Below are 26826 nucleotides of genomic sequence, written 5' to 3'. Positions count from 1 at the left end.
CAAGATTTTTCTGCCTAATTTGATTAGTAGGGTTATTTTTAGTGATTATCTAGTTTTGATTCAGGTGAAATCCAAATTTTGAATGTCTTGCATGATTAAATATAAAACCCTAAATATTAGGAGATAATCATAGAGTATATAATTTTTAATTATATTAATTAAATTGAATTATCATTATGGATTTAATAATACATTTAATTACAAGATTAATTAAAAGGTAATTATAAAATCCATGTTGGATTTAAATTGATGAATTGATTATATGATTAATTTAGATAATTAACATTTAAACCTTGTATTTTAAAATTTTTATAAGACACCCTATACATATGTATAAGACTTTAATATTATATGTATAACTAAAAGTCAGTCAATTCAATAGTAGGCCTTATTCATGAAGCCAAATTCTAAGAGAGGTATAAGGAAACGACCTATAAAATGAGCATTGAATGAGTATCTTTTTCAACTACCGCTTCTTTGTGTGGTGAAGGGTCATTAGTTGAACGGTTTTGATAAGACATAATCATATTAAAAGTATAATATATATAATAATAGAACCTTTACAAAAATTGCACTCCGGTTAGTTTAAGAAAAATGTGAAATTATATGTTAATCCATGAAAATTCACATCATTTCCTTATGAGTCGTTAGGGGAGCGTATGTGGTTAACCGACACACTAATGTGGGACTATAAAGATGAAATGATGAAACAACTCGTGTTTATAGTTGTTGATGGAGTGTGTGTGGTTAATCGACATAGCAATGAGAGATTATAAATTGATTTAGGGTGTTTGAGCGAGTGTGCATGGTTATTCACATCTTAATTTTGATCCTCGACATAAATACAATGGGATTAAAAATACTCTGACCAAGAGTTTATACTTTAAATAATAAAATATTTAATTAAGTATACGTGCCTGCATTCATACTAAATTCCGTGTCACAATGACAAGAACAAAAGTATTACGTTTGTTGAATATCACAGGTAAGCTCGGGGATGTATGGTCAGTCTTGGGAGTGGCATAGCCTGATCAACTATGTTGGTCCGAGGAGTGATTAGCACATGCCCAAGAATGGTTGTGATGTGTCAACAAGTCTAAAAACTTACCAACACTACCACAATGAGAACATTAGAGCAAATTATAGGTCTAAAATACTATGGGAGTATTTTGTGTTACTATAATTACTTACTTGAGAACTAAAAGGATCTTCATTACTAAATAGATAGTTGCTAAGTGGATACACCAAGGTTATATGTAACTAGGATGTCATAGACTTAGAATCTGTGAATTTTTGCTTTCCCTCTATTCCTTGTGAATTTGGAGTTAAGATCACTTATTCGAAGGCCTATCCTGTTTTGCGTACATATAACTGGTATGCACTTTACAAATAGTGATGTAACTAATGAAGATTATCTAATAATTATCTAGATAGTTCGTCTAATAATTATCTACTTACCCCAATTCTCGTGTAGATAACATGGCTAGACTCCATCCCCACGGCAACCCGTACCTTCCGAATGAAGGCAATGTTGGATGGTTTGGAGAAGAACCCGAGAATGATCATCCAATCCCTTTGAATGATCACCATGCTGAAGACCTTTCGGATGGTGATAACTCCGAACCCGAGGTTGAGAACCTACATCCGGTAGCTCCCATTCCAAATCCTAACCCTCGTCCGACTTTTCATGGCCCGACGCCTCCTTGGGTAGAATGCTTGGAAGTATGGAGCGAAGATCAAGATCAACCTATGTTGTTTAATGGAGACCGAAGCTTCTACAACCAAAACGAAGGGAGCTCAGCAGACAGAGTTCTACCAATACTGATCTGTAGAGTTGCCTGAAACGAAATTCAGGGCAGGACGGCTCTCCAACGTATCGAAGAGGTTAATGCCAATGCAAGAATGCATATCATTCGCACCAATCGCCTTGATCACACAAGTGAGAGATCCGAGAGAAACCATGAGACCCTACTATAAGCACTAGCTGAAACTCGAGCCGAAGTCTTAGAGCTTCGAGTACGCCAGAGGGTGTATGAAAGACACCCGCTTGATATGGAATGTCAACTAGCTAAACTAAGGGTTCACCATAGGGGTGACCATCGCCAGTAGGAGATACTTTACCTTCCTTCTTGGTTTTAAAGAACCGTGTTCCGGTCTATATTCTGGGTAGCACTTTTCTATGTGACTACCTTGTACTGTAAGTACTTTTAGTTAGGTCTTTATGCTGTCACAGACTTTTCTACTCCGGATGTGATGTAAGACCTACTACAAGGTCAATTTTCCCGAACTTATTACATCTTAAACATCGATGTTATTGACAGTCGGCTAACTACCGTGTCACTCTTTGTTCAATTTCCTTCTTTGGAGTCTATCTGAAATTTGCTTTAGTCAAGTCATTGGACTATAGTAATTTAACTCCGGAAACATTTCCAAGTCTTTTTCAAAGGTTGGATCATATTATCCACCAACCAATAATACCTCGGCTTAAACGACAAAACGTCTTAAGACCATTCTACAAACATACTTCTATTCCATACTAGGACTGCATCATAGGGATGTAGGTCAAACCTTCGAGAACATACCCTTACTCTTTTCATGAATGATCGGGCTACATCTAAGTTCAACCATATTAGCTCACGAACTCCTTTTCTTTCGTGTTACAGAATCATGTCGTCATCCAGAAATAGTCAGCCGAACAATGAAACCCCTGCCTTTCCTATGGATGCCGCTACTTTCCAAGTCACAGTCACGACTGCCGTAACGGCTGCCGTGGCAGCTATCCTTGCAAACCGCAGCGCTATCAATGCAAGCTATGCTGACAAAGGAGTTGACCACCCCGATAGTAGTATCAATCAAGGAAGTCATCAAATGGTAACAGTCGCAGGCTCGCAAAGCCGAAAAACAAAGAACAGGAAACGAAAGCGCCAAGCCCAGAAGGAACGCAAGCGATCCCAAAGACTTGCCATGAAACAGCAACAAGTGGCAACCCCTGCCATCCCATTACCGAGCAGACCATACGAGGGAAAACTTCCGAAGTGTGATAAGTGTTGTTTTCATCATCATAGGGCTTGCCATGAAATGCAATGTTGCAATTGCCTAAAAGTAGGGCACCATGCTCGTAGTTGTGGAGCACCAGCACGACCCATCACTCAAGCCCCTGGCATCGAAGTCAGCCAGGCTTGCGATGGTGGTGGTAAATCTGGACCCTATGAAAGGAAAATTTTAAAGTAGATGAACAAGGAAAACACCCGTGTCCACATACATCCAACTCGACACCTCGTTTCCACCACCAAGGCTAGTACCAGCCCGATATGTCACTAATACGGTGAGACAGGGCACTTGAAGAAGGATTATCCAGTAACAAAGAACTCCAATGCAGACGGGAAAATACTAAAGATCACTGCCGCAGGAGAGACTACTCCGGACCCACGTTAGTGTAATTAAGGCGTTTCGTTGTTTAAAACTAGTGCAACTAGAGTCTTATCTTTTGCGAGATCCCATCATTAAAGGGATGCTCGTGCTGCGTATACTTGTCTTTTGTAGTATACCTAGTTCGCAACAATAGTCTTGTAGTAAATCTATAGTACTGTAACTCTGTTAAAGGTTGGACTATTGGGTTTTGTCTGTAACGCCTTATGTTAAAATCTAATGTCTTTAGTTCCCATATGATTCCGACATTATCATACAACTTAAGTCAACTCGATCCTCGCAATACCAGTTTCGTGCGCACATCTTTTTCTCCGAAATCGTCGTTCTAGCGAAGCCATCACCGAAGTACTCATGCATGGAGTACCTCATGTTTTCTATCCTTTCTAAAGATATCTCAGCAAACCTCCCCGAAGTACCACTCATACTGTACGTCAAGTTCAATCCAAATACCCATACATTTGATCTATCACTGAAGAATGTATACATAAGGGTGGTATATAATCAAGGTTCTACAGGTTTAGAATTGATGATTCAACTTTAACTCTTTTCCTCATTGGGATGTGAGGTTAAAGAAGAATCATTTATTTGACTACCTTTTCAATCTTAATTATATACAGCTCGTATACTCGAGATTGTGATTGACGAACCATGTATGACTTCTAATATGAACTTCAGGACGGAGACTGCCCAAGATTACGAGTGCTCGCATCGTCATGCGAACAAACTTAGAACCCAATATTGCTCCTGTAACCCGATCGCCCTACAGTCTCACACCAAAGGAGATACAAGAACCGTCCAGACAGCTTAACGAAAACTTAACAACGGAATGAGAAGACCAAGCTCCTCACCTTTGAGAGCTCCAATCTTATTCTTCAAGAAGACAGACTTCAGCGGATGCGATCATACCAACGCTAATGCACCGGATCCCATCAGAACTCTGCAGTTAAGCTTGCTTAGGCGAGAGAATTACTAGTATGGGTAACACCTTGAGAAGTCCTCGTGGTGCAGAGCTCGACAGGACTTCCATTGGAAATCATTACCTTATGCCTCACATTGATGAAGTGCTTGATCAACCGCAAGGAACGAAGTGCATTTCAGAAATGGAACTAAGATCCGAAAATCACCAGTTACGAGTGTTAGTGAAGGATGTCCCGAGGGCAATCTTCCGAACTCGATGCGGACGCTACGAGTCCGTAGTGATATCCTTCGGATAGGACCAATATGCCCATAATATTCATGAACTTAATGAATAGGGTACGCCATTCTTACTCGGATCAGTTCGTCATTGTCCTTATAAATGACTTACTTATCTACTCTTGTAGTAAGAAGGAAATCATGAAGAACATCTACAAACGAACCATGGAAACATTACGATCAGATAAGCGTTACGCGAAGTTCTCTAAATACGAGTTTTAGATTCGAAGAGTCGAATTCCTAAGACACATTATTAGTAATGTGGGAATTCTTGAGGACCCTTCCAAAGGTCAAAACCGTTGAGAATTTTTCAACACCGAAGACGCTTACGAAATTCGCCAAATTCTAGATCCCACTGACCTATTGTCAGGATTTCATTCAGAACTCCTCGCAAATTACAGAACCTCTTACGACTTTGACTCAGCAGGGAGTGGCCCTTGATTGGGAAGAGAAGCAAGAAAAAGAAACCTTGGAATTCCAAGTGAGAGACCAAATCCTTTTGGAAGTCTCACTCTGGGAAGGGCTTGATACGCTTCGGAAAGTGTGGAGAGCTAAATCCAAGATAGTTAGGACCTCCGAGATTCTTACCAGAATCGGCCATGTGACTCATAAACCCAACCTACACCGCGAAATTTGTAGCGTACATTTCACCCTTCACGTCTCGAACTTGAAAACATATCTTTTCCGACAGGACTCTCGATATCCCACTCGACAAGATCGAGATCGATGAGAGCCTCGCCTTCGTGGAAGAACCGTAGTAATCATGGACCAAGGAGTCAGGCAAACAAGGCAAAGCCGCCTCCCATTAGTGAAGGTTCGTTGGGATACCAACCGAGGACCCGAATTCACTTGTGAGCGCGAGAACCAATCGATTAGGAAGTATCCCCACCTCCATACTCGATTTTTCATGGCTACTCCTCACTTAAATTCTAATTTCAGGACGAAATTCCCGCTAACAGAGGGATGATGTGACAACCCGAAATTTTCTATTTTGTACAACCCTTCACTTCAACAGAAGTCGAAACAGTTTCTGCTAATTTTCAAAGCTTTTGGAATAAGTTTGAGTATTTTAGGATTAGTACTTTATGAGATATCAGGAGAGAGGATGTCCTAGGGTTTATGGTACATCATTAAAGTTCCAAAAACTCCAAGAGTTTGGAGTTTACGACCCAAATGGCATTTCAACCGTAAACTCCATGGAGTATATCTATGGCACTTAGCCATTTTTACTTCATTTCTTCCATTTCATCTAGAGAAAACCCGATTTCTCTCCCAAGGACCTTCAAGATTTCGTCCCAAATTGTAAGTACTTCTACCCTAGAGTGTATTAAAGCTTATTACATGTCCATATTAAGGAAATCACTCATGAATCACAAGAACAAGGTGTTTACGGCCCAAGATCTTCTTAGGCCGTAAACCCTAAAAAGGGTGCCAAAGTGTGCCCTAGCTCCTTCCTTATGCTTAGGACTTAGCATAGAACCTTTCCTTGATGAGTGTAGCACCTGAAAAACACCAAAAACCTCCATGTTTATGAGTTTACGGTTTGGGAATCTCCCAAAACCGTAAACATCCCCAAGGAGTGTTTTGATGCCCTTAACACCTTAGTAAGCCTTGGATATTAGCATGGAACCTTACACCATTGAGTTAGGGACTTCAAACTTCGATTTGGTACTTCTTACCATGAGTTTATGGCCGTAAACTCATGGGGAAGTGGTCCCCAGGCCGTAAACACAAGTTAGGGTCATTTTTGGACCTTAAACTCACGTAGCCTCTTGTTTAAGCTTTGGAGCACTTAACCACTTAAGTCTTTATAGTTTTAAGCCCCATTTGGTGACCTAACTGTGAGTTTATGGCCAGGAGTAAACTCCCCTAGACCGTAAACTCCAACAAACATGGTCCATTGACCATAAACTCCCGTATAAGGCCTTGCACTCCTTTGTTGCAACCCAATGGCCTCCTAACACTTTGACCAAAGTGTTTTCCTCACATTAGGATTTTTATACATGTTTAATTAGTGTTATAATCACTAATTATATATATACATATGTCTTCATATGTTATTAGGATCATTGTGTGTGTCTAAGTCTTCACTTGACACCAAGCACTTGTCCGACACTTCCATCCGATCCGCTCACTGTAGGTGAGTTCATACCCCTTAATCAATATTTTAAATGTTTTTATATGCTTTTATGGGGGGATACAAGTTGAATCATGCTAGTTATTATATCAATCACATGTGATTAATAAGCAACATACAAATAGATTTACTACTCTTTTAGTTGTTTTACCAAACATATTACTTCAAATGGCTTTCCAAAACATTTTTACCCATTTAATACTCTTTTTTAAACTATTCTTACCAAACTGCTTTCAAATTGTTTTACAAACTAACATCAAGTCATCCTTTCTTAGTTACTAAACTTTTCAATGGTTTTACAAAACTTCTTTTATGCTTTTATATTGTAAATTGCATGCCTATATATGTATAGTTATATAAGTAATGTTTAAAGGACTTAGGAAGGCAAGCTCGCTTTATCTCTTTTTCCTCATTGGGATGTGGCTTTAGGGTATCGGTTATCCGTCCGAAGGTCGTCTAACTATTAGTTATATATTATGTATACATATATAGACATAAAAGTTCTATCAGTAAATTCAATACCCTTGGGTAGCAAGGGTATACGTTCAGGTTCATAAGTACAAGTCATATTGCTAGTAAAGTACAATAGGCATAGTTTAGGAAGTTACTAATGCTATTACTAGAACAAAGAATCATACAATGAGTTAGTACATTTCAATACTTGCTAGATAGAGAGAATGCACAATACAGCTAGTACACACAGTACATTTTAATACTTGCTAGAAAGAGAGAGAACACAATACAACTAGTACACACAGTACATTTCAATACTTGCTAGATAGAGAGAACGCACAATACAGCTAGTACACACAATACATTTCAATACTTGCTAGAGAGAGAGAGAACACAATACAGCTAGTACAAGCAGAACATTACAATACATACATGCTAGACAGAGGGAGAACATACAATACAGCTAGCACATTCATTACATATACATTCATGCAGTTATGTGAGCCACTAAACGGGGCATGACACTCCCTGCCATGGCCGTTTTTGTATCCAGAATCTCCTAAATTGGGGAGCGTATGAGTTTGCATATAGATCTATACTGGATTGACTATCCTACACCTTGTTGCTCGCTATAGTGGGACTTGCAAGTCTACGGGTGCCAAATGTCATTTCTTACGGCATCTTACATCGTCGTTTTACTAGAGTCGGTAGCAGGATACAGGCCGATCACATGGTACTTTAAATTACAATTGGTTTAAGGTAGTTAGTACAGTAGTAGTTACATAATACAATACTACAATACTATAATATTTTTCCCATTCCATTCACTTCGTGAATATTCACACAATGCACGGTAATGTAAAAGCTATATTTTTGGTTAATGATAGTCGGATTTGGGAAAATACACACTCTTACAAAGAGACACACACAGATACTAGATGACTTGGTAGAAGGCTACTTGTAGTAGGAAACATAGGGTTTTCTAGGAGGTTCAAATCTTTTACATACTTATACTTCACATACTTACAAATACTTTCTTACAAATTAAGACACTAAAATACTTATGATCTCACCAGCTTTAAAGCTGATACTCTCTTTCAAAATAACTTGTATCCTCAGGTCAACAGTAGACAGGTACCGATGCAAGGTTTAGAGAAGATGGAGCTCGTTCAAGACTCATCTTTCATTTTGATTTATACTTTAGTGTCTATTAAACATGTCAGAACACTTATATTAAAATTATATTATTAATGCAATGGATGATGTTGTTGCTTGTTTACTACTATTCATTGTTCTGATACTGTACATCACGTCTTCCGCCCCAGAACGTTTCCGCCGTTCCTGGTTTTGGGGTGTGACAGTTACCAAGAAAAATCCAATATTTTCCTTACAAGAATGATTTGTAGTCTTAAATACCAAGACCGAACTGTACTAGTAATATCCATACTTATTGATATAAAAGGTGATTTTAAATCGACATAAAAACCATTTTTGATTTGAGAAAATCCCCGTAAATGTTATGTGTTGTTAACTCCCTATGTGAGTCACTATAACCATACTATGACTAATGAACCTGCCACGATGTTTCTCAGGCGTCGAAAAAGATAATGACACTTGTCACCTCAGACCTGCCGGTCTAGCTTTTGCATGCAACTCAAGAGTGGGTTTGTCAGACCCAATATAGATCTATACACAACTATCACGTTCTCCCTACAAGAGACTCTGGTTATAACTACCAGGAATTTTAACCTGTACTCTAGGAGTACTGAGAAGAATGTCTCACAATTTACGTTAACAAGTTTACGTGTAGTGTGCGTGAGTGTAAGACCTTTTTCTGTGGGAATATAACCTTCCAAAATGTGTTTGTTGTGTTAATGGAAACACAAATTATACCTATTATAGTTTATCAAAACGTTTAAATGTCATGGTTATAACTTTGTTTATTATAGTTAACTACTATATTTGTAAATGTAAAAACCCTTTTGTTTACTGATATATACCTTACTAAAGGTGAAATAACATGTAATATAACAACATGTATTTACATAAAAGTACACACCTTGCTCAGCAAGTTACAAGGTGTAAATAAATTGGTTAACTATTTTTCTAGTTTTAGCTTTCTTGTTCCTGTTCTTAGAAAAATTATAGAAAAATGATGAAGAGTTGAAATCAGAATCCGTAAATTCTGAGAGTCTATAAAATGTATCTAGTTTATTGATAAATTTTATTATGATTTTTGGTGACTTCTAACTTGTGTGAAAATGTCGATATTCACAGACTAGTCCGGATTTGTTCTTGAAATGATAGACAGTTTTGTAAAAATCATCATAAATTGTAGAAAAATCGTATGTGGATGTGCAAGTATTCATTTTAAAGGTATGAACCTGTATTATTTGCACTCAAAACATTTTTGAAAACTAAGATGTTTAAGTTGACCAAAACAGTCCGTGAATGGAGTTAAACTTTTCTGATGAAAGTTGTTGGATGAGTTTAGTTGTGTTCTTGGTGTTTTAACTTGTATTGCCCCCCCCCCCCCTTAAAACTTAATAAAAATGTGAAAATATAGGGGTATGAAGTCACCTTGAGTGATTCCAGAAGATGGATGATGAATAGAAGGAGTTTCCAAGTCAAGAACACTTGGGAGATGCTTGAAGATTCGAAGATCCAGCAACAATTATGATGATGTTTGAGTAAGGAATCCATGAATTGAGTGAAGTGATGCAAGATAATCAATCGAATGATGAATTTAATTACCAAACCAGGAGAGGAAAGCTCAAGAATAGCCTTCAAATTCGAGTTTTTAGAGAGGGAAAGTGAGAGAGAGGGAGAGAGAGAAATGAGTTTGATCCTTGATGAAAGTGTGTAGAATGTGGGAGGTGAAGTAAGGATTTTCAGCCTTGATCACCCTCATGTGCTGGAGAAAGAGGGTGAAAGGACAAATGATTGACTGAATAGTGACTGGGTATGGCCATGGAGTGGGTGTGGGAGGTTGTTTGTGTCATAAGTTAAAGGTAAAATCGACACTCCACCCATATATCTTACCAACTAGATTTTATTTTTAGATTAAGAATTTCCCTCAAAATTGATTAAAATATGAGTTTAAAGAGTTTAAAATGATAAAAATATGTATTTGGTGGAAAATCCTCTTCAAAAACGTCAAAAATAGGCTTAACAGGCGAAAGTAGTCGAAAACCGGACATTTAGGGGTGAACCTGCGAGGTTTGGCTCCTAAGGAGTATGGTCCGAAGGTGGACCGAAGGTAAGGGAGGAGGAACCGAGGTTGCGAAGTTCAGTCCTCTGAGGCTCGGTTCTGACAAGCTCGGTTCTGACAGGTTCAGTCCTAAGGAGTTCGACTCTAAGAGGGTTCGACTCCAAGAGGGTTCGGCTCTAAGAGGGTTCGACTCTAAGAAGGTTCGACTCTAAGAGGCCGTTTTTCGCATAGCCTTCTGCTTTCGAGCGGTTTTTGACTAAATCAAGGGTCGGGATGTCCCAAATGATTATAAAAAGTTGAGAGAGATTTGGGATAGATTTCACATACTTGGAGAGATTTCACATACTTAGAGAGATTTGGGAGAGATTTCACATACTTAGAGAGATTTCACATACTTGGAGAGATTTCTCATAATTAGAGAGATTTGGGAGAGATTTCACACACTTAGAGAGATTTGGGAGAGATTTCACACACTTAAAGAGATTTGTGAGAGATTTCACATACTTAGAGAGATTTGGGAGAGATTTTACATAGAGAGAGAGATAGAGCGAGAGGGATTTAGAGAGGCTTTATTTGCGACTTTTGTGAGTGTTTTAACTTCGAAATGCAAGGTTTGTAAACCTCGTTATGACTTGTTATGAGTGTTATACACCCCCGAAGGGTATATATCAGTGTCTTATCGAGTAGTTCCATCACTTACCCTAATTTGGGTTTAGATTTTCTGAACACGTGAAACTTCTAAGCGATGTTTTGTATTAAGATGGTGCGTTGTACAATAGTAAACATAAGGTAAACCCTAATATACAAGGGTTAATTGAGTTGACCAGTTTGACTTGTTGACTTTATTTGACTTTGACTTGACCAGAAATTGACGATTGTCACAACATGGACTAAATAAATCTTGTTTCAAGCTCTCATTAGTTTTGTTAGAAAGAGTACAAATGAGTTTACAATAATTCTCTCCTTGAAACTAATATCTCCAAATGAACATTACATAATGGGAGTCACTCACTTCCTAATTATAGGAAAGACTCAACCTATTTATACATACAAAAGGGTTAGCCACATCCAAGGAGAATTTTGCACCCTAATAGTTAAATTTCGTAATTAGTGTGTGCGACAATAATACACCATTTTATCAACAACCTTACACAAGAGAAAAAACAAAATAATTTATCCAACATTTAAGAGAAAGTCTTAATACTTTCATCTAAAACATTTAAAATAATCAAAATACCTTTATCTTAACTATTACAACCAAAACAAACAGCTATAGTTTAGAATAACAAGTCCGTCTTTTATTTAGAAAATCAACCAATTTCAATCTAAAATAGATTAAAAATAATATTACGTTGATTTTAGAAATAAGAAAAGAAATAATATGCTTTGTGGTATTTTGCTTGTGGATCGTTCATCTTCCCACTTTCAGTAGCTAGCCCATGACCCTATCAATTTACATACATATATTAGTAAAAAAAAAATCATAACTCATTACATAATAATAACAAAATGCAACTATGTTTCTTACTGGAATATGTGTGTAACTGTCTCCTTCATCAACATCCATGTCCAAAGTTGGATCTACCTTCCTAATCTGTATGTATAACAAAGACACAAAAATATATTGTGAATTTGTGATCTGATCTGAAATAAGAATCTTGAATGTTGGTTATACCTTGTGCTTAATTTCAGTAGCCAAAATAGCATCTTGCATTAAGAAAAGAGCTTGCTCCTCATCTTCTGCAGCCTTTGCAACAACAACAACAATATTTCGGGTGTTGTGGAGGTATTGAGTAACATCGGATTCCCAGGTATATTATTTATTCATATATTTTGGAGTTTGTGGAGGGACTCGGCGTGTTGGTGCTTAGACTCGCCGAGTAGGGTCGCGAATTCTTATCCGGTTAAAAGATCGGACTCGGAGAGTCGACTAGTGGACTCAGCGACTCCATGCTGTTTAATGAAACCCTAATTTCCGGGGTTTAAGACCTATTTAAAGGCCCTTATGGCCTTCATTTGCGGCTACCAGTTGATTGAGAGAGACCCCAGAGTGTGTGAGCATTTTGAGAGAGAAAGGAAGCCATTTTTGATCCTTATGTGGGTGATTTTGCAAGAAGAAGGTGACCAAGGCAAGAGGAAACTGAAGAGGATGCTAATCTGTGGATTTCAGAGCTTAGGGACTTCATCTTGAGGTATATATTCGATCCCCTTTCAGTTTTGGTGTAAGTTTTGAGAGTTAGGGTTTCTAGCCCCTATTTGAGTAATATTTGTGAAGCAATTGGTCCCTTCTTGTGTTGAGGCTTCGAATCTGGATCCAAAGAGGTCCAGAGACCTTAACTTCTTAATCTTTATGGGTGTCATGGAGAATTATGAGCTTAGGGTGGCATATTGAGGCCATTTCTCCAACTAGAGCCATTGAGTCGTTGCATGGGCATCAAGATCCAAACTTTATGTGTTTATATTGCTTAAGGAGGCCAGATCTATGAGTTAGAGGAACGGATCTGACCTCAGAAGCTCATTTGAGCTAGAGCATGGCATGAAATCGCCGAGTACCAAGAGCAGACTCGGCGAGTAGGGTTGGGGTTCCCCATAGTTCACTTAGCGAGTGCTTGCCGAGTTGGGAGAATGACTCAGTGAGTCAGAAGGAATTAGTGGACTGGAGTTCAAGGCGGAACTTGCCGAGTTCATAATGGGACTCGACGAGTTGAGTCGGGGTGGCCCCGTGACTCATGCCAGGTGGGACCCGTCGAGCAGGGGAAAGACTCGACGTGTCATGCGGGGCTAGAGGAATAATGGACACGTGTAGATTCGTCAAGTCGCCCAAGTGCACTCGACGAGTCGGGTCAAAGTTTGACCGTTGACTTTTGTTGACTTTTAAGGTTTGGTCAAAAATGGAGCCTTTGAGTTCAGAGTGGGGTAAAATGGTCTCTTACCCTTCTGAGGGTGCCAAGAGAGGGTTGAGTCTAGTCTCGAGAGTTATATTTATGAGAGTATTTACTTTATGTGATTAGGCGGAGGCTAGACCATATTTCTACCGACTGAGACATCTGAGGTGAGTCTTCTCACTATACTTTACCTAGAGTGGTAATAGAGTTATGCGACAGTGTATTTTAGAGTTATGTGCCAGTGTATTTGTATGCTATTTATGTGTTGAGATTTATTGTGATATGTGATATGCATGATTCAGAGTTCTCAGAGTTAGGACCTGTGGATCCATAGAGTTAAGGCCTTTGGGTCCACAGTGTTAGGGCCAGAGGGCCCACAAAGAGTTGGGACTGGAGGGTCCCACTGAGACACACTGACCAGAGGGTCAGCAAGTTATAGCCTTGAGTGGCTAATATGTGTTAGAGTGGTATTTTGGGGAACTCACTAAGCATTTATGCTTACAGTGTTATGTGTTATGTGTCTCAGGTACCAGCAATGATCGCGGGAAGGCGCTGGCATGATCTGTACACACACACCTGTGGAGTTTATTATGATTTGATTTTGGGATTTGTAATGAGATAATGTTGATACAATGTTTTCTTGAAAGTGATTGTGAATGAATTTAATTGGTTTTAAAAAGCGAAAAATTGTCTTAATTTTTACGGTGTTACAAGTTGGTATCAGAGCCTTGGTTTGAGGGATTCAGATGCATCTTCGGGCGTATCTGAACTCAAACTGAGGATTTGAGGAAAATTTGATAATAAAACAAATTTTTAAAGAGGAAAAAAGAGTTTTGAGACAAACAGAGCAGAGTCGTGTGTACGATCAGCCAGCGCCCGAACGGTGATTTCCCAAAATACCCTCGCAATAAGTGTTATAAGATATGTTATGCTACGCTATATGATGAGTTATGTTATGCATGCTAGAGTAGACTAGGTATTCTTATTAGGACTAGAGTGGCCTGATATGTGATGCCTTAGTCTAGGAGTTTTACCGTTAGAAATGCTTAAGAATGTTTAGATAGCAGCGAGAAGCTTATGAGAGGTCTGCTAGTGAGCAGCATAAGATTAGAAAGAGTAGAGTACTTGGGATATGGGGCTCTGGGAGGAGGACTTGGGATGAATGCTGATGCGGTGTGGACGGTAGTATTGGGCCTGTACTACTAAAGACACCAGATCAGTGTGCAGTCCAAGTAAGAATCCTCAGAGTACTAAGGAACAAGTAGGGTGGAGTTATCGAGTGTGAGTATGCTCGAGTGAGTCCCTAATATTCCTTATGTTGTATTTCAGAGAGAGATCATGGTAGGGACACGCCACACACCAGAGATCAGCGATACGAGTGATGAGGAGATCCGTAGGATCATCCATGAGGAGGTGGCTGCGGCCATCAGGGCTGAGATACTAGAGATGTTCGGGTCTATCAAGATCACACTGATAGAGACATTTGACGAGAGATACGTTGCTCTTTCTAAGGCTGCGGTTGTTGCGGCCACTGCAGCTATAGTTGCGACTAGGCCGTAGGGTGGTAATGTGTTGCTGTTCCGAGAGTTCAGCAACACAAAATCACCGGAGTTTGATTGGACCCAGGACCCGATTGCAGCGATGAGGTGGATTTCAGACATTGAGGGGTGTTTCTTTACTTGCTCATCTCCAGAGCATTTGAGAGTTCTGTTCGCATTGAACCAGCTTCGCTTGGGAGCGAAGGACTGGTGGAAGTTTGTGACGACGCATTATTTGCCTGCTGATCTTGCTGCAGTGACTTGGGAGAGGTTCACTGCTATGTTCCGAGATTAGTACGTTCCCCAGGTGGAGAAAAATCGTTTGGCCTAGGAGTTTCTGACCCTCAAGCAGGGTACTGAGTCTGTCACAGTGATTACGAGGATGTTCCATGAGCAGGCGATGTTCTGCCCAAAGCACGTGTCCTTCGAGCAGGCACGAATGAGCCGATATCTGAGCATTTTACGGAGGGATATATGGGAGTTCGTGGCGAAATCGATGTACTGGACATTTGCTAAGATTTAGGAAAATGCCCGGAATAGGGAGATAGAGATGGAGACCCAGGCTAGGGAGGAGGCTGAGTTTCAGGGGAGGGATCGGCGACCAGCGCAGTCTTAGCCGGTAGCCAAGTAGGCCAAGCCCGTTGATTTGAGATCTGGGAGTCAGAAGGGCCGCACTTGTGGCAAGTGCGGTAAGAGCTACGATGGGGTGTGCGAAGCGGGGTCTTGCTATAAATGTGGCAAGGAGGGACATATAGACAAGGATTGCCCCAAGGGGTTTGCAGTATGTTTTCACTGCAACCAGACCGGACACCGCAAGGCAGAGTGTCAATAGTTGCGAGGGACAGCCCAGGGAGCATCTCAAGGATCTGCTCCTGCTGCTATCAGAGCCACTGAGAGCCGTCCAGTGAAGGCCGAGGCACTGAAGGCACGAGGGAGAGCCTTCCAGTTGACCGCGAAGGAGGTCCGTGCAGCGCCCGATGTCGTTGCTGGTATGTATTCTTTCATGTATTTATTTGATGATGAGATATTGTGTTTATATTATGTTATGCGTAGGTACTTTTCTTGTGAGTTCTGTACCTGCCTTGGTGTTATTTGACTCGGGTGCGAGTCGGTCTTTTGTATCTTTGGCTTTTAGTCAGCATATCAGTATTAGCCGAGAGGCATTGAGTCGACCTCTGAGAGTTTCCATAGCTGACAAGAGGGCGGTGTATGCCACCGAGGTGATCCGAGCGTGTGTACTCGAGATTTTCGGAGTGGAGTTTCCGATTGACTTAGTTCCTATCTGTCACACCTCAAAACCACGAACGGCGGAAACGTTCAGGGGTGTAGGACGTCATGTATAGTATCACAACAATGTAATATAATAAACAAGTAACAACATCATCCATTGCATTATAAGTAAAGTTTTATACATGTGTGTTCTTTCATTGTAATAAGACACCAAAAATATACAATCAAAATAAAAGACGAGACTTGACTGCTCCGTCTTCTCAAACCTGTTCCTTCGTACCTGTCTAGTGGCGACCTGAGAATACAAGTTATTTTGAAAGAGAGTATCAGCTTTAAAGCTGGTGAGTTCATAAGTATATAAGTGTCATTGCTTTGTTTGTGAAAACCTGCTATGAATGCCATGAAAAACCTTTAAGTGAAAATGTTGAGGTAAGTATGAAATCCCTAGAAAAACCCTTATTTTCTATAAGTATGAAGTGTAGTCTTCTACCAAGACCCAATGTTTTGTATGTATGAATTGCAGTCTTCTACCAAGACCCGAATGTTCTATATGTATGAAGTGCAGTCTTCTACCAAGACCCGAATGTTTTGTATGAATGAAGTGCAGTCTTCTACCAAGACCCGAATGTTTTGTATGAATGAAGTGTTTTTCCTTTGTGTAGACTAGTACTAAAAGTGCTTAGTCTAACTCATCGTTTGTGTGAAAGATATCACAAAATAAAGTTAACAGGAAAAATATAAGCAGGTAAGTGTTAGCCTGAGGTACTGGTGCTAACAAAACGAATGTAAATGTTGACCTGAGCCCTGAGGTACTGGGGCTAACATATTACATATAACCTAATGGACATCCGAAGATAGTCCAATTCTTCCTCTGTAGCAGCAGCAGGTGGAAGGAATGGTTAGTCCCTGTAAAGGTACTCCTAGTATAAGTATTAATCGTAGGCATCCGTAGATGTTCATTACCCACTGTTGCTAACAGATGGGTTCCGGAATGGTTAGTCCCGTACGTATATCCCGAGGTACTGTGGGATATAGGCCCATCTAGGTATCCCGAGGTACTATGGGATAGGGTCCTGTCTTAAATATTCCGAGGTACTATGGAATATGTAGGAAGATTTACACAAAAGGTACTGATAAATCATCCTCGTAATGCGAGATACAAGTAATCCTGTTAATGTATACAGATAAGTGTATCTATGGAAAGGTACTCATGAAATGTGTTCATGTAATCGTGTTCATGTATCATGTAAGTATATGTAAAGGTACTCATGTATCAGGTAAACATCTATAAGTACTCATGTATCAGGCAATGTGCTAGTATAGACTCATGAATGAACTGACTCTTGTTTGATATCTTCTGACTATCCCTATGATAGCTAACTGGAAAGTATGTTGTTGTTCAAGTATGTTTATGCAAGGTATCTAGGAGATTTGAACAATAATATAAAGTGACTTGATGTCATTATACAATTCAAAACTAATACTTCTGTTGTCTAAGTATTTTAAGATAGAAAACCATTTTACGTGACTTCTTTTGAAATATGTGAAATCTACTGAGTGAAAACATAGTTATAAAATACAGGAAACTGATTTAATAACATGTTTGTTTCTACTTGTATTCCCCCCCCCCCCCATTAAAGCATTTAAAATCCTTTAAAACATTGATTACGGGGTATGAACTCACCTGTAGTTGGTGATTGGAATGAACTGAACGGTATCGGATTGCTAGGTGTCAAGCGAGGACTTGTGCACACACTACGATCCTAATGAACATATAATCACACATATATGCACTCAATTAGACACAAAAGACTAATTGATAATGTTTAAGACATCTTAGACATAGATAACACTTTATGTAAGTGTTTTAAGTCGTAAGGACTTCATCTAAGCTATTGTGGGACAGGGTACTTGAGTTTAGGGTTTCCAAAGGACCCCATATGAGTGTTTACTCTCCATAATCCATCACACATGGAGTTTACGGTTGTAAACTCCCGAGTTTACGGCCGTAAACTCCCAAACATGTGTGTTTGGTGTGTTTTGAAGTCCAATATGCTTTCTAGAATTATTCCAACCTAGTGGCTATGTTCTTGGAAGGGTTTAAGGCCTAGAAGTACTCCAAATAGGAGTTTACGGCCTAAAGGACTTTTCCCCTTGGAGTTTACGGCCGTAAACTCCCTTGGGGTGATTCCTTGGTTGCTTTCAAGTCTCTTGTACTAGTGGGATGTGTTCTAGACTTTTAATCCTAACATATGAAGGCATTAGGCACCACTTTGTGCCCTTTATAGGAGTTTACGTCCCAAGAGCCATGTCTTGGCCGTAAACTCACTTGTTTAAGTGATTTTTGGTGTGGTTTGGTCCTTCCATTTAGTGGGTACAATTCCTTGTAAAGGGCTAGGGCCTTAGGTGTCATGAAAACACCCTTTGTGATCATTTTCATGGAGTTTACGGCCTAGGAGAGTTCTGGGCCGTAAACTCACTTTCTTTTGTGTCATTTGAAGTGTTTAAGACCTTAAGCTAATTGGGGAATTAATCTAGATGCAAGCCTTAAAGTCCTTAAGTCCAAAAACCACCATTTAGCCCTTTGAAATGGAGTTTACGGCCTAAGAGAGTTCTGGGCCGTAAACTCCCAATCTTGGGTGGTTTTGTGTGTGATTTCATGTCTCAAATGTGTTTACCTAATGTCCTAAGGCCTTATTCTAGCATCAATGTCCGTCTTGGCTTTGTTTCGGGAGTTTACCGCCCAAGAACACCTTGGGGAGTAAACTCCTAGATCTCATGATTTAGCCCACTAAATCATGTTATATGCATCTAGTATGTAATCTAACACTACTAGAAAGAGTTACTCACAATCTGGGATAAAAACCCGAAGATCTGTCAGAGAGAAAATGGCTTTTCTCTAGTTGGAATTGTGAATAATGAATTAAATAAATTCAGAAAACTATTTATAGTCCTGAAATATTTTGACAGAAAATATTTTTATTCATGAACTTAGGCTGTAACATTACGAAACTTGAAATGTCCAAATTTCATAATCTCAGGAGCATCCACTCTCCTGATATCTCCTAAAGTGTAAACCCTAATGTACACTAACTTGTTCGGAAAAGTCTGAAAATCACTGAAATTAGACTGACTTCTATTGAATAGATATTGTTCGTACAAATGGAAATTTCGGGTTGTCACACTATCGCGATAGGAGATGTCTGTGTCATCGTGGGCATGGACTGGTTGAGCAGATTTGGAGCGGTTATTGGCTGCGAGCGTCAGCTGGTGACCATACGAGACCCTAGTAGGGGAGCTCTTACGGTGTACGACGAGGGTACATGTTTTGGGTCGGCATGTTGTTCGGCCGCTAGAGCGAGACAAAGTCTACAGTAGGGCTGTAGGGGATTTGTAGCGTATGTGATGGATACGAGGGTTAATTCAGAGAGACCGAGGTCAGTTGATGAGGTTCCGATAGTGCGTGAGATCCCGGATGAATTTCCGGAGGAGTTTTCGGGCGTGCCTCCTGTGAGGCAGGTGGAGTTCCGTATCGATTTGGTTCCGGCGGCTGTGCCTATCGCCAAGGCGCCCTATCTCCTTGCGCCTCCAGAGATGCAGGAGTTATCCTCGCAGCTTCAGGAGCTGCTGGGGAAGGGGTTTATTCGGCCGAGCAGCTCGTCGTGGGGAGCACCTATCCTTTTTGTGAAGAAAAAGGTTGGTTCACACCGGATGTGTATTAATTACCGGGAGTTGAACAAGCTGACGATCAAGAACCATTACCCGTTGCCGAGGATCGACGATTTGTTCGATCAGTTACAGGGAGCATCTTGGTTCTCCAAGATCGATTTAAGGTATGGATATCATCAGGTGAGGGTGTGAGATGAGGACATCCAGAAGACAACGTTCAGGACTCGTTACGGGCATTACGAGTTCGTGGTGATGCTTTTCAGGCTCACCAATGCACCAGTGGTGTTCATGGATCTCATGAACAGATTGTGCAGGACGATGTTGGATCACTCGGTGATCGTGTTCATCAACAACATATTGTTGTATTCGAGATCCAGAGAGCAGCATGAGGAACATTTGAGAGAGATCCTCAGAGTTTTGAGATCAGAGAGGCTTTATGCCAAATTCTCCAAGTGTGATTTCTGGTTACGAGAGGTCCAGTTCCTAGGGAACCTCATTAACCAGAAAGGGCTATTGGTCGATCCAGGAAAGATTGAGGCAGTGATGAGTTGGGAGGTGCCGAGGTCACCTACCGAGATCAGGAGTTTCCTAGGGTTGGCTGGTTATTATTGGAGATTTATCAGGGATTTCTCCAAGATCGTCATGCGACTCACCAAGTTGACCCGGAAGGGTGTTGCTTTTTCATGGGGCCCGGAGCAGCAGGCCTCCTTCGAGACACTTCGCCAGAGACTATGCGAAGCCCCGGTGTTAGCTCTCCCGGAGGGGATGGAGGACTTCGTAGTGTATTGTGACGGGTCGATATCAGGTTGGGAGCGGTGCTTATGCAGAGGGGGCATGTGATAGTGTATAAATCGAGGCAGCTAAAACCTCATGAGTCGAGGTATCCCACCCACGATCTGGAGTTGGGGGCAGTGGTGTTCACCCTCAAGATCTGGCGTCACTATCTATATGGGGTTCGGTGTACCATATACACGGACCACAAGAACTTGAAGTACCTGATGGATCAGCCCAACCTGAATATGCATAAGAGGAGATGGTTGGATGTGGTAAAGGATTACGATTGCGAGATCCTGCACCACCCGGGCAAGGCTAATGTTGTAGCCGATGCCCTGAGCCGTAGGGCGGAGGGCGCCCCGATGCGAGATGTTTGCATGAGATTGAAAGTGATGACTCCGGTGTTGGACACCATTCGTGGGGCCCAGGCTGAGGCCGTGAGACCAGGAAACCGTAAGAGAGAGCGGGTTATCGGGCAGGTATCGGAGTTCGTCACCGATAGTCGAGGGCTTATGACCTTTCAGGGACGGATTTGGGTGCCATTTGTGGGCGGAACGTGCACCATCTTGATGGAGGAGGTGCATAGATCGAAGTTTTCGATCCATCCCGGGGCCACTAAGATGTATTTGGACCTGAAGAGAGAGTATTGGTGGCCTTGTATGAAGAGGGTTGTCGCATGGTTTGTAGAGAGATGCTTGACCTGTCGTAGGGTTAAGGTCGAGCACCAGCGTCCACATGGTAAGCTGCAGCCGTTAGAGATTCCCGAGTGGAAATGGGAACAAATTGCCGTGGATTTCATCACCAAATTGCCGAGGACTGCGAGGGGTGCAATTTGGGTGATTGTGGACAGGTTGACAAAGAGCACCCACTTTCTTGCTATTAGTGAGAGCTCTTCTGCTGAGAGGCTGGCAGAGTTGTATGTGAGGGAGGTGGTATCGTGGAATGGAGTACCGGTCTCGATTGTTTCAGATCGAGATGTGCGTTTCACTTCCAGATTCTGGAAGAAATTTCATGAGGAATTGGGTACGGGGCTGCATTTTAGTACCGCATACCACCCACAGACTGACGGACAGAGCGAGTGGACGATTCAGACGCTCGAGGACATACTTCGGGCATGTGTATTGGACTTCGGAGGGAGTTGGGACACGTACTTACCCTTGGCTGAGTTTTCCTATAACAACAGCCATCATTCGAGCATCGGTATGCCACTGTAGTGACAAAGAACATGGTTTGGCATGCGGAATTAAAGCTTGCACCATTAAACATAGTGATTTGGGTGTTTAAGTGATATATTGAATGTATATGGTGTTACACAAAAAGGACATAGATCTACATCTACATAATTAACACACACTTACAAAGTCACTTCTACATCTCTCAAGCACACCTCTACAAGTGGTATGAACCCACTATTTATAGAGGTGTTTACATGTCTCTCTCTCACTCTAACAAACAAATGGGTCTAAAGGCTAAAGCACCACATGCAAGTGGGTTTTACAAAAGTCATACATTTACAAAGTCATGAATGAATAACTTTGCACCCCAACATTCTCCCCCTCAAAGTTAGGAATGAATGACCCACTTCAAATCTTCCAAAATCAAGCACTACACGGTTCGAGCCTCAAAGGTGACACATGTCGAAACGAACTTCAATCTTCAATTCTTCCATGATCATTCAATTTGGGCTCTAGGATGTGAGACCATACAAACCGAGCAGCAACGAATGATCAAGAGTATTCCAAACTCCAAATAATCACCCAAAAGTTGCGCATAAAAACACACCCCAAAAATCTTCAATAATTCCAATCCCATTTCGAATACATCACTTCCGAACTTCCAATTGCATCATTTCGTAGGCTTCAAAACTTCAAGATCACTTCGGTCTTCAAATCCGCGTAATATGAAAAATTCAAGTTCGAATTTCCATAAAAAACTTCTCCTCCTTTTTATAATCGAAATTTGATTATAAAATTCTAAGGAAAAAGAACGTGCTCTATTCGGAATTTTTCATGTCAAAAAGTCCCCCTTAACATGTGGCATAAACTTTGTGCTTCAATCCGGAAAATTCAAAAAATAATCAATTTTTATTGTTGTTCACGGATTGCCTTTGACAAAAAATTTCAAAAATGGGTAGAAATTGTCAATTTCAAAATTCTGCATTGACCCGTTGCGCCAAAAATAGTCAAATATGCGAAACACACCCCCATTTGCGAAACTGGGTAGAATGTGTAAATTCGCACAAACTGCAGGGACCAGATTTGAAAATACTCCCATTTCTCAAAATTTTTACCCCAAATGCGAAACTGGGTAAAACTTATCATCTTGCGAAGACTGTAGGGATGCGAAATGGAAATTCTGCATTTTTGTCATTTTATAACACCATTTGCGAAGTTGGACCAATTATGTAAGTTCGTGAAAATATAAGGGGCCAAATTCGAAACTAGTTGCTTTCTTCGCCAATTTACATTATACATTGAAATACTTTGCATGTTCCAGATTCTTCGCACGTTCCTTACAAATGCTTCGCATCTTTAACCTAATTAACCAAATGCGAACTGAATTTCAACCTTAATCACCTTCGCATCTTTAACCCAATTAACTAAATGCGAATGAGAATGACACTTCTCATTCCAGTTGCGAACTTTCGCATATACAATCCATTGATGCGAACTTAACTATTTTGATCTCATATGCGAACCGTTCTTGACCTCAAATGCGAACACATGTTTGAAACCCAAATGCGAACTCGCACAAATCAATCACAAAATTTTTATTATTCGCATTACAACAATCGAACTTGCGAACTCACACAACCAACCATATCATCGACACTTCATTGCAATCTAGATCATCGATATCACAGTTCTTCCAAAAAAAATTGTTCATTCAATCATCAACCATCGATTGCAAGTCTCAGTTCGTTCCAAAATCACATCCACCATTCTTTGACAATTCGACCATCAACAACAAACTCAATTTCGTTTTCAATCATCCACCATCGACTTCAACTTATCGACTGTGAAACCTAAGTCATCGCAAATTGACATCGATATTTGAGTTGAGATTTTCGAAATTAAACGCCAAATCAAGTATGATTTCAACATTCATAGCCTCTGTTCAACTTGTATCAACTGATTTCATCCTCCAATTCAACGAATCAACTCTAGAAAATCGCAGTTGACTTTTTATGATGATTGACTTTTCGAAATTAAAGATCAAAAAGCATGAAATCGATGATTCCTTCACCAAATTCCTTATCAAAACTTGTTCAAGGACCTATTCTAAACATGTTCTTCACAACAATTTCAAACTTTATTGATCGATTTCGTTAAAAAAAATGGATCGACAAAAAAAAAACTAGATCATTATCGACTTTTGAGATTGAAGATTATCAAATAAAATCGATTCACTTGTTTAACATCACTGATTTACAAGAATCGACAAGATGAAATCGATACACAAGATCTTTGAAAACACTTGTGGAGAACAGATAGATGCACAACCGATCAATTAAAAGAACGACGCAAACAGATACACATATCAAACTGATTTGGATGAATCCTTGGGCTCAATTAAAAGATATCGAACTAAAACAAATTTATGGACTCAAAAATTAATGAACAGTAACCATTTCAATTTTGGGCTCAATGAAATCGGACATGAACAGTAGACGAACTTTAAGATTTTGGGCTTGAATTTTGATTGCATGAACAGCAACGATTCAAGATATTAGATCATAAAATGAATTTTGATCTTAAATCTCAATTCAAAAGAACATTTGCAATTTGAAAATCAAATCAAACAAACAAATAAGATTGGATCGGGCTTGATCAACGAAAAAATTATTGGATCACAACAAATGGGTTTTTCAATAAAATTTAGATCCAACGAGTCAAATGATCACAAATCAAAAACGCAACGCACGAATCAAATATTACGAGAGATCATAGAGAGAGACTCACCAAAATTGTTCAAATTGTGACGAAAATTGCCAAACCGAGAATCGTTCTTCAAAAATCACCTTGATCTTGAAGATCCGCTCTGATACCAATTGTAGTGACAAAGAACATGGTTTGGTATGCGGAATTAAAGCTTGCACAATTGAACATGGTGATTTGGGTGTTTAAGATATACATTGAATGTATATGGTGTTACAGAAAAAGGACATAGATCTACATCTACATAATTAACACACACTTACACACTTACTTCTACATCTCTCAAGCACACCTCTACAAGTGGTATGAACCCACTATTTATAGAGGTGTTTACATGTATCTCTCTCACTCTAACAAACAAATGGGTCTAAAGGTTAAAGCACCACATGCAAGTGGGTTTTACAAAAGTCATACATTTACAAAGTCATGAATGAATAACTTTGCACCCCAACAGCCACCCTTTGAGCTGTTGTATGGGAGGAGGTGTCGAACTCCCATTTGCTAGGGAGAGGTAAGGCAACATGTGATGGGTAGTACATAGATTGTGCTCCAGACAATGAAGTAGATTCGACAGGTCAGACAGAGATTGCTGACGGCCCAGAGCCATCACAAGAGTTATGCTAACAGAAGACGGTCAGAGCTTGAGTTCCAGGTCGGTGATTTCGTACTCCTGAAGGTATCTACTTGGAAAGGAGTGATCCGGTTCAGGAAGAGGGGCAAGCTGGGGCCCCGATATATTGGTCCTTTCAGGGTGATCGCGAGAGTAGGCAGGGTAGCCTACCAGTTGGAGCTACCTGCAGAGTTTGGCCAGATTCATGACACTTTCCACGTATCGCAGCTGAGAAAGTGTATAGCCGACGAGTTGGCAGTGGTACCATTAGAGGATATTCAGGTGGATGCGAGCCTGAACTATGTTGAGAAACCGTTGGCGATTAGGGATTGGAAGATCAAGGTTCTGAGGAACAAGGAAGTGCCTCTGGTGCAGGTCCAGTGGCAGCATCGGAAAGGGTCAGAGTTGACTTGGGAGCCGGAGCGAGAGATGCGTGACCAGCATCCAGAGTTATTTGCAGAGTGAGACTTCGAGGATGAAGTCTGATTCTAGTGAGGGAGAATTGTCACATCCGGATTCCCAGGTATATTATTTATTCATTTATTTTGGAGTTTGTGGAGGGACTCGGCGAGTTGGTGCTTAGACTCGCAGAGTAGGGTCGCGAATTCTTATCCGGTTAATGACCGAACTCGGCGAGTAGAATAGTGGACTCGGCGAGTCCATGTTGTTTAATGAAACCCTAATTTCCGGGGTTTAAGACCTATTTATAGGCCCTTATGGCCTTCATTTGCGGCTACCAGTTGATTGAGAGAGACCCCAGAGTGTGTGAGCGTTTTGAGAGAGAAAGGATGTAACATCCCGGAATAGCAAGAGTAAAGTTGAAGGGCTAAAAGAGTAAAATGGGAAGGAGCGACTCAGCGAGTCCACGAGTGGACTCGGCGAGTAGGGTCGCGACTCTAGTCGCATGTTAAATGACCAACTCGACGAGTAGCATAGGTGGACTCGGCGAGTTGGTGCTGAGTGGAGAAAACCCTAAATCCGGAGGTTGAGCCCTATATAAAGAACATTATGTCTCCTCCCCAACCTCCTTATCACCCCTTGAGTTCCAGAAGCCCTGATTTCGTGAGGAAACACCATTGTTGAGTGAATTAGAGCTTGGAGAAGGGTATTTGGTGCTTTAAGCTTGAAGATTGGAGGCTTGTATAAGGAAGCTTGGGGGAAACAGCAATCTACAGTTGGTTGGGCTCATTCGAAGGGTAAGGAACCATTTCCTTAAGCTATTTTATTCATGGGTTCATGTGTGGTGGTTGGTATGGCATCTAAAGTGAGATAGAAGCTTGGATCTGAGTATGCTACTTCAGATCTGAGCTTGTGATGGTCCTATATGTCGTAAAGTCCCTGTTGATGAGTGTTTGAAGGAGCTATTTTGTCCCAAACCCTAGCCCTAGAGTGCAAAGTGCCTAGATCTCCTTGGATTCAAGTAAAGTTTGCCACTTTACGTGATGGATGGCCTTAGGAAGGGTAGATCTATGGTTTGGATCATCTACATGGCTTGGAAAGCCTCTGTATGGATTCAGACGCGGTGGTACTCGGCGAGTCACATGGGTGGACTCGACGAGTTGCTTGAAGATAGGCTGGGACTCGACGAGTTGGAAGAACAACTCGGCGAGTTGGATGAAGATGGCCTGGAACTCGACGAGTTGGAAGAACAACTCGGCGAGTAGGTTAAACATAGCCTTAGACTTGACGAGTCTGTTCTTGGACTCGGCGAGTCTTGTCGAAGAGTCCCAATCTTTTCTGGTTGAGCCGTGAATCGGT

General features: G+C 40.7%; 1 pseudogene; it reads left to right on the top strand.

Moving 5' to 3' along the window:
* The first annotated feature begins 4321 nt into the window (after positions 1–4321).
* Positions 4322–4440, top strand: LOC111895233 (5S ribosomal RNA; annotated as a pseudogene).
* Positions 4441–26826: the final 22386 nt, after the last annotated feature.

This window comes from Lactuca sativa, chromosome 5 (assembly GCF_002870075.4).
Source record: "Lactuca sativa cultivar Salinas chromosome 5, Lsat_Salinas_v11, whole genome shotgun sequence".
Classification (NCBI taxonomy): domain Eukaryota; kingdom Viridiplantae; phylum Streptophyta; class Magnoliopsida; order Asterales; family Asteraceae; genus Lactuca; species Lactuca sativa.
The sequence above is the reverse complement of the archived record's forward strand: the minus strand, read 5'-3'. Positions and strand labels throughout refer to the sequence as shown.